We start from the raw sequence: 10,343 nt of genomic DNA on the forward strand, positions 1-10,343 counted from the left end.
TCATATTAAGACAATATTGAGCTGGGGAACATAGGACACAGGACCTGGATGCATTGGTTGTACGGGGTCAGCCCTATGTTCCCACAGCCCAATGGTCCCACAGCCCAATGGTCCCACAGCCCTATGGTCCCACAGCCCTATGGTCCCACAGCCCTATGATCCCACAGCCCTATGTTCCCACAGCCCAATGGTCCCACAGCCCTATGGTCCCACAGCCCTATGTTCCCACAGCCCTATGATCCCACAGCCCAATGTTCCCACATTTCTAAGATCTTTCTTAAAATTAGGCCCTATGTTAGTGTTAGGGTTACATTCCATCTGAAGTCCATTGCTACTGGATAATAGGTTGGGTGGTGTAATTGGCTACCAAATTGGGAGAAAGGGGGATAAAATCTGATACAAATTTATGAAAAAGTAAATGTGGGAACATAGGGCCTAATTTTGACAAACAATCTTAGAAATGTGGGAACATAGGGCTGTGGGAACATAGGCACGCTACCGATTGTACAAGTCCAATGACAAATGAATAAAGCAAATTAAACAGTTATTGTTCTGTCAGGGCAGGTGTGCACCATAACCCGAAGATTTCTGTTAGTTTCCCTCTCAGGAGATTAGAAAACATTTGTTCTAACTGATTCCCGGATTTCGTTATAAACAGTCAAGTGAGAATGTAAATCTCTGTATGTAATCGACGATGTTATATCCTGAATGACCGCTAAAATGTATGTTCGTAGCAATTTATTGAAGAGCTAATAAAAGTCAAATGATTTTAATATACATTTTGTGTTTCTTTCCTCTGTGCTTTTGGGGTTTAAAAAATGTTAAAACTACAAATATTTTGTTGAATGGACCTTTTTCACAGCAGACATTTGGACTTGTCATAGTAGGAAAAGCACAGCTGAGATTCATAACCTTAAAGATGGCTCAGTTCCATCAAGTGTCCCAGTGAGCTATTTCAGTGAGTCAGCATGAACAATACCAGGGCCTCTCCTAAGTGGAATGCAGCCATCAGTAATGGTTTTGATTACACCTGTGCTTTTCCTACTATGACATGTCAACATGTCTGCCGTGGAAAAAGGTTTTTTATTGAAAAGGGTTTACTTGGATTCTTTAATCCAACTATTCAACAGGTAACAGACATTATTGTGTCAACAGGGGGCGCCATACTGCAGCAGGAAACACTTTCATATATTATAAGATAAGCACTGCATTAGAAAATGCTGGTCTTGGAAACTGCTGAGCGCTGACTCATAACCTCATAACACAGCAGTTTATATCTCTTAATCACTGGTTAATGCATTTAGGAAAAACATTGTTCCAAAATGGAAATATGGCATTTTATAATCAAAGTGGGTGGGTTTCCAAACACAATCGGCTGTTTCTATTGTAGTTTTTATGGAGAAGATAAAGAGATTACCTTGACGGCTCCAGCTGTACATAACCCTTTACATATCGTGCAATATTTTCCATATCCGTGTTGTATGTAACTTATTTAGTCTTTTGTGTACCACTGTTGCGTCTTGTGGATATTATTTTTGAAGTTGATTGCAGCTGTGTAAAGCACTATTTCCCAAGCAAAAGTTCCCTCTGGGAACAATAAAGTATATCTTATCTAATTTCCTTTGTGTATTGCATTGTGGGAGAATAGTGCCCATCAACATATTTCATATCCTTTACCACAAACTCGAAGCCTGCTTAGTATCAGTATTTAGTTTGGATTTGGAATTTAGTTTTTTTTGCAGCTCTATGAGCTTTAAGCTAAATGCTAACATGCTGATACTAAGCAGGTACAATGTTCATCATCATCTTGGTTTAGCTTGTTACCGTGCTAACATTTGTTAATTAGCACTACAAACAGCTGAAGGTAATGGACCTTTTTCACAGCAGACATTTTTGCTGCGTTCCAGTCAACCCGTAACTCGTGTTTTCACAACCTTCTACCGGTGAAAGTGCCCTGGAACGGCAGTCAAACCAGTAACATACTACCCGTGAACTCGTACCAGATCGTTGTACTCCCAGTTCCAGTTTTGGACGTCACACACACATAAACAACAATGGCGACCCCCTGTTGTTGCTGTACAGACGCCAGTGATTAACGGTGAGAAATAGAAATAAATAGACATAAAGAGGCAACGTAAAGTAATTCCGCACATTGTAATCAAAACAATACACATACGATTGTGTACTACTACAGGTTATGTTTATTAAATGAAGCCCAAAATATGTTGCCGACTAGAAATCGCTAGTAGCACTAGCTAACGTCAACGTTAGGTAGCTGCTAGCTAACGCCAGCTAGAAGGGTTTGTGGTGACTTTGCCTGAAACGCTACCATGTCGTGAGTTGTGACTTGAAGTCGTAACTTACGGGCTAAAAATTGTGTCTGGAACGCAGCATTTGACTTATAGTAGGAAAAGCACAGCTGAGATTGATAACCTTAAAGATGGCTCAGTTCCATCAAGTGTCCCAGTGAGCTATTTCAGTGAGTCAGCATGAACAACACCAGGGCCTCTCCTAAGTGGAATGCAGCCATCAGTAATGGTTTTGAATACACCTGTGCTTTCCCTACTATGACATGTCAACATGTCTGCTGTGAAAAAGGTCTATAGGAATGTAATTAGTTTAGCAGAAATAGGACCATTTTTGACCTGATGACGGCACAAGATAAAAAGTCAGAGCAATATATCCTGAGGGAAACATGAATATATACACCAAATTGTATAGCAAACAATCCAATCCCTTATAATGCCCATATTTAATGCTGTCCTTTTTTAAAACTTTAACCTTGCACTGCTATAGTTTCTATAATACTGTGTCTTGCACTACCACCATGACACACACTCTCATGGAGCACCTTACTTTTTATTTAGTATTTTTTCTTTTATTGTCCATATTATTCTTGTGGATTTATTATTTTATCATCCTGTTTATGATGTATGTGGATGTTGTGTGTGATGTCTTTAAGCTACTGGGACCTTGAATTTCCCCTTGGGGATCAATAAAGTATCCATCTATCTATTAGAGTGTGGTCTCGACCTACTCTAAGTGTCTTGAGATAACTCTTATCTTGTTATGATACTATAAATAAAATTGAATTGAATAGTTAAGATGTTTGACTCGAACCCTCAAACGTCACCCTCTCATGTTTTGAAGTTCAGCGTCACAGTCCAGACTTTCAACTCATGTCTCATTAAACTTTCAAGTTATTTTAACACCTTCTCAGCCCTTTGAGGTAACTTTCTGGTGATACAGTTGTAAATGATTGGCGCCTGAATGCATCATTAGGTTTGGTCTTTGTGTGAGGTATTTTTTTGGGGGAGGAGATAGAGTTTCAGTCTTTCTGCTCTTTCAGATTCTGCTCTTTCAGTGGTTTGTGGCGCTCATGTACTGATAGTTTTTGTATTTGTTGTCCATTTTCCAAAAGAAATGAGCCAAAATATTCCACATATTTCCCCCCTCTGACCTTGTATTAACAGGAATTGTGTGGCAACAAATAATTCTTGGTGTAACTTTGAAGAGGCTGCTGGTGAAAGCCCTTATCAGGACGAAACGGAACGAACGGCGGAAAAAGCTGGCAGACAAAATACCAGCAGCACTGAAAAAAACCGAAAGAGACATCACGTGCAAGTTCAAGAGTCAAAACACCAATTAATCATCAGCTTTAATGATTTATTATATTTCAGACAAACACGTTTGAAACAAGACTCAAGATTTTGAATTACAAATCAGTTTAAAACGGTCAAAATCAAACAGTAATTTTAGACAAGTGCATGTTGGGAAGTGTGTGTGTGTGTGTGTGTGTGTGTGTGTGTGTGTGTGTGTGTGTGTGTGTGTGTGTGTGTGTGTAATTGGACACAATTACATGAATTTTCTTCCTGGTTCCTGAGTGTGACTCAAAAGATGACTTCATCATCTTTTCACCCTCTGATATTTTCCCTTATAAGGAGACACACACACACACACACACACACACACACACACACACACACACACACACACACACACACACACACACACACACACACACACACTCTGTGTGGTTGACAAACAGCCATGCCATGTGTTCTGCAACACTATGAGTGTGTGATGTGTTTGACCTCCAGTAAGTTTTCCTCAGAGTTTCAACACAGCGCTGTCAGTCAGCTGCAGCCTCACAACCTCATGACACTGCCCTGCTGATTGTCTGATACTCGGGTCTGAAATGTGTCACCGTGGCCGTCGTGCTGACGAAATATTTTTCTGCATCCTAAAATAGAGCTGGAGCCCCACATAAACAAGCCGAATCATGCAGAGTGGCAGAAAAGAGCCTTTGTTCCATTAAAAAAGGCCTTTATTTGCTGATTAACTACGTGCGGTTTTCCATTAGAGCGCTGCTGGGCAGAGTCACGTTCAACATTGCAAAAACAGGTTTAGCTCAAATTAGCCTGCAGCAAATGACCGCATGACACAGTTTGAACTTTTGCTGCAGTGCTGTTTGTTCTTGCTCCACAGTGAGTGATCGTCTTTGCCCAGTTTGGCCCACAGAGCTGGAAATCCCCCTGTTTTTGAGCAAAGTCTGGCTGCATGATGCCGCGCACGTCTGAACCACCGACTTACCAAGGAAATACCTTGGAACACATTATGCTGCAGAGTCTGCTGAACTTCTTTATAAGCTGTTCTAACATTCAAAAAACAACACAAAAGTTAGTTTCTCTCTGCACAGAATCTCAAAATCATGTTTTTGCTAAAATAAACAGGAACAAAGCAGATTCTGACAATGAATAAAATGAAGGGCCTTGTTTGCCAGTCTAAAAACAATACCACAAATGTGTGTGGTAGTAATCACACACATTGCTGTACAGTGCTGTACAAAGTTATATTATGTTATAAAAACAAAAGAAGACAATAAAAATATAGACACAATGAACATCATACAAACAACACGCTTCTATACAAATGTCCCTAAACTAAATCATACGCCAAAGAAAAAAATGTGTTTTAAGACGAGACTTAAAGATCTCGGCAGTAGAGGAGGACCTAATATGAATGGGAAGTTTGTTCCAGAGTCTCGGGGCCACAACGGAGAAGGCCCGATCACCCATTGTTTTCATCCAAGACTGTGGAATAACTAAAAGGAACAGATTAGACGGGGTCAGCCCTATGTTCCCACAGCCCAATGGTCCCACAGCCCAATGTTCCCACAGCCCTATGTTCCCACAGCCCAATGGTCCCACAGCCCTATGTTCCCACAGCCCTATGTTCCCACAGCCCTATGTTCCCACAGCCCAATGTTCCTACAGCCCTATGTTCCCACAGCCCAATGGTCCCACAGCCCAATGTTCCCACAGCCCAATGGTCCCACAGCCCTATGTTCCCACAGCCCAATGGTCCCACAGCCCTATGTTCCCACAGCCCTATGTTCCCACAGCCCAATGGTCCCACAGCCCTATGTTCCCACAGCCCAATGGTCCCACAGCCCTATGTTCCCACAGCCCAATGGTCCCACAGCCCAATGTTCCCACATTTCTAAGATTTAGACTTAAAATTAGGCCCTATGTTAAGGTTAGGGACCCTAACCCTAATATGCAATGGACTACAGATGGAATGTAACCCTAGGGTTACATTCCATCTGTAGTAGTCTATTGCTACTGGATAATAGGTTTGGTGTAATTAGCTACCAAATTGGGAGAAAAGGGGATACAATATGATACAAATTTATGAAAAAGGAAATGTGGGAACATAGGGCCTAATTTTGAAAAAAAATCTTAGAAATGTGGGAACATAGGGCTGTGGGAACATAGGGCTGTGAGAACATAGGACTGTGGGAACATAGGGCTGTGGGAACATAGGACTGTGAGAACATAGGGCTGTGAGAACATAGGACTGTGAGAACATAGGGCTGTGGGACCATAGGGCTGTGGGAACATAGGGCTGTGGGAACATAGGCACACTCCTGATTAGACAATCTTAGGTTCCTGGAGGAGTGATGTAGAGTGAGCAGTCAGCAATATATAAAGGGGTCAATCAATGTAATGCCTTAAAAACAAGTAACATTACCTTAAAATCGATTCTATATTTGACCAGTAACCAGTGAAGAGAAGCCAATATCGGGGAGATATGATCCCTCCTTCTGTTACACGTCAACAATCTAGCAGCCGCATTCTGGACAAGCTGCAGGCGTGATTAAGATGATTGGCAAATCCTAGAATACAAGGAATTGCAGTAGTCAAGACGAGACGAACTAAGAGCATGAATAACAGTCTCCAAGTCCTTACGACAGAGGAAGGATTTTAGTTTAGCAATAGTCCTGAGATGAAAAAAGCTACATTTGACAACAGAACTAATTTGTTTGTCAAATCTTAATTTTAGTGGTAGACATGGCATCAAGACCCTTGATCGTAGCCTACAGTAAGCCTTCTTTTTTACACTGCTCTTGCAGTTACCTCTAGATCCATACTACTTCTATGAAGTCTCAGTTCATGCTTTGAGAAATCTCACATTTAAAATCTAATATAGTAATATAATATTTTTTTCTATAAATAAGTCGCAGAACTGTCGTTTTTAGCCTTGTAATAATGAACCCCTGCACCAAAAAAAATACCAGTATACCAGTATCGGTATCGGCTCCGATACTGCCTAAAACGCTGGTATCGGGAAGTACTGGAGTTTATGCACCGATCCGATACCACGTAATAAAGCCCTAAAGAAAAAATAAGTTAAAGTAGTTTATTTATGTTCTTTTTCCGTTATAACTGACTGTCAAACTGCAGAATAAAAGAAAGTTCTGGGGCGTTCATTGTTCATGTTTCACAAAGAATTTAACCTGAGCCAGACCGACAACAAAGACAGAAATCATATCACATCCATACAGGGATAGTAGTATACAGTTGTTAAAACATAATAAAATATATGACACACTGGTATCGGATCGGTACTCGGTATCGGCCGATACGGAAGTTCAGGTATCAGAATCAGTATCGGGAAGCAAAAAAATGGTATCGGGCCATCTCTAATTTATAGCATGCCCGAGATCCTATCAAGTTCAACATCACTGTAAATTACCCATCTTTACTATCCCATAACGCACAGGGACAGTAATAGCTAAGGTATTTGCAGTGCCACTGACTAAATTAATACTTTATTTAAAGAAATCTTTCCGCCCCCTCACATTTTCAGCAGCTTAGTGATACAAGAAGTTGTTCCAAGTGGGCGACAAAAGTGACAAAAACTCAGGAAAAACAATATTGTAATTGAAGGCGTGATGGATGATAGGAAACTTGTGTAGGAGAAAAGAGCATTCTCATAAATCATGCAATAATGTCCCTCTTGTTTGCTTTCAACTGATACCACGTCAATGCTGTAGTAGGGCAGTGTGACTGCAACCACGAAAAATCAGCCAAACAAAGGTTTAATCCCTCCTTGTAAAACCTGCTGAGTGACACGGTGATTCAGCTCATGTGATCTCTGAGCTGGCATCAAATTATACATAAACACCTTGGAGCACTTTCAGTTAATTTCACCCTCGGTGGGACATTTCCTGAAGAGAGACAAGGATCTGTGTCAGGTGTGTCCAAAACTTTTTCCACCATCACGGTGACTCTGCACTTTTATCTCAACCCTCCTGTTGTCCTCGGGTCAAATTTGTCCCCATTTTCAAAAAGTTTCCATATCAGAAAATGTGGGTTTCTTTCAACCCACATTGTCAAAAAAAATCAAAAAAATAAATAACGTGGAAGGTTCCGTAAAATAAATGATCAGTTCACTACTTTCATTCAATTTTATAGCATTTTGGAGAAGAAAAAAAAATGATACAAGAACATTGAAAAAAATAACAAAAACGTCAAAAAAAAAAACATCGGAAAAAGTGACAAAAAACTTGGAGGAACAAAAAGTCACAAACACGTCGGGAGAAGTGAGAAAAAGTGTCAACCAATTTCAGTTTGAAATTTTGACCCAGAAAAACAAAAAGTTGCAGGTCGACGGGAAGACAACACAAGGGTTCATGTTGAGTTCAGGTATTTAGATTTGATTGAATGGCTACTACTGTAGTACCACTCCTAGTACTAGTTCTTCTGTAAATAGTTGAGCTCATACTTGTTGTTACAATCCCTATATATAATATAATTAATATATATATACACACAAAATACATTCACCCATTCCCATTCCTAAACTTAAAGCAACACCAAAGCCCTTTTCCTCTTCAGTCCCCCTAGAGGTTGGAAGGGGAATTGTCCATTACCACTGTCTGTTGTAGTTTCTTATGTCTCATTGGAACTACAGATCCGCTACCTGATCTGGCAAACTTGCATAGTGCGGTCATAGCCGGTAGAGGGCCGCAAAGTGAATGCAGAAGTGCCGTTCACACTGTTACAAGTCGATGAACCACTGAAACGATTTTGGAAACATTATTTTAAGGTAAAAAAGAGTCTTTGGTGTTGCTTTAACTATTTGTTTTGGTGCCTAAACTTAACTGTCATCGCCGTAGCTGTATCCCTACTAGCCACACCCGTCATCAGGTGGGCCACCCTCCTTCTTTGGCGTTTCGTGTTTCCTTTGACAGACCCACGACCCTTCCGGAGGGCTCAACAGCGACACCCGTCGTCCCAGGTGCGCCCCCCTCCGCTTTTACCCCTCTCTGTCGGTCAATTCACAGCCCAGTTGGGGTCCTTTCTTTTCAGCCAAAGACAGTCTGACAGTGACCTGAGCGGCCCTTGGACTCCCATCCCTTTCAGCAGCCGAGTTGATGACGTGGCTACAAAACCTCTGAAACAGACATCTACTGGGAGCACCTGGGTTCGCCAGGATTTACTGCCTCGGCTGCAAAGTCTGTTGGCCTTTTGGGTTCAAACGCTTCTCCAACTGCAGCCTCCCATGTCACAGTCAGTTCCACGGCGTGGAGGGACGTCTACGAGGTTGACCACAAGATCAGGTACCATTATATTTATTTTAACCCTTGTGTTGTCGTCCAGTCGACCATGCAACGTTTTGTTTATCGGGATCAAAATTTAAAGTTAAAACTTTTTCTTCAACTTTGTGTTGTTCTTTTTCGAAACTTGCCACTTTTGTTGATTTTTTTTTTTCAAGTTTATTTTCACTTTTCCAGACATTTTTGTCAATTTTTTCCCCTCAAGTCTTTTGTCACTTTTCCCGACGTTTTGTCCGTTTTTCATCCTTTTTTTTTTTTTTTTTTTTTTTTAAGATATTTTATAGGGATTTTTTCTTTATTTAGAACTGCTGAAGAGATACAGGAAACGGGGGAGAGAGAGGGGGGATGACATGCAGCAAAGGGCCACGGGTCGGATTCGAACCCTGGCCGCTGGCAAGGACTGAGCCTACATGGGGCGCGTGTTCTACCAGATGAACTATAGGCTTCCGTATTGTCGATTTTTTTTAATCTACGTTTTTCTATTTTCTTTGACAGTTTGGTTGAAATAAACCCACATTTCTGATATAGAAACGTTTTGAAAATAGGTCAAATTTGACCCGAGGACAAAAAAGAAAATATAAATAACTAGAAGGGCACTCTGAGAGCGCAGACCTCCACCAAGGCATGGCCTATCTCACAGTGTTGAAGCAGGGTGAATTTTCCCAGTCAGGATCTCATTTTTCCAATTTTTTTTTCCGATTCCACATCAATGCCGTACAATCAGCACAGCCCCATCGCACAACGTTAGCGAAAGTGAGGATAATTTGGGTATCCTCCCTGTGATCCACTCCAAAATGTAATATGTTCTGCCTTGGCCCATACTACAGCCTTCCACCAAGTTTCATTAACATCGTATCAGTTGTTTTCCTGACAGACAGACAGACAGACAGACAGACAGACAGACAAACAAACCAAGCAGAAAACATGACCTCTTTGGCGATGGCAAAACAAAAATGATGTTCATATTTTTCAACTTAGTAAGGTATTGAATGCATGGACTTTTACTTGCAACAGAGTATTTCTACACCGTGGTATTCATACTTCAAGATCAAAGAAATTCTTCCACCACTGCATATTTACGAGTAGAAGAACATGCAGTATTCAAAATATGACGAAGGACGAAATACTTGAATATCATAGGGAGGAAAAGAACTATATTAGCTACTACTTTTAAAACAACAAATGTCGGCCCATACAGTATGCACTGCTATCTTTGGTCCTGTAATCTATAATCTGACCTATTACACAGTCTTGTTTGTGAAACCTATTTGTCCTCCAGACCCAGACGGGGAAAAAAAAGAAACCAAATAATCAGTGTGAGAACTGAGCCAGCAGTTCAGATTTGTAGTATCAACAAAGCTGTAACAGCCAGAAACAGTGAGTGACAGGTGAACAGAATCTGACTCAATCTCTCTGGTTTTAAATCGCTGTTACAGGG

Source organism: Sander vitreus, chromosome 18 (genome assembly GCF_031162955.1).
Source record: "Sander vitreus isolate 19-12246 chromosome 18, sanVit1, whole genome shotgun sequence".
Taxonomy (NCBI): Eukaryota; Metazoa; Chordata; class Actinopteri; order Perciformes; family Percidae; genus Sander; species Sander vitreus.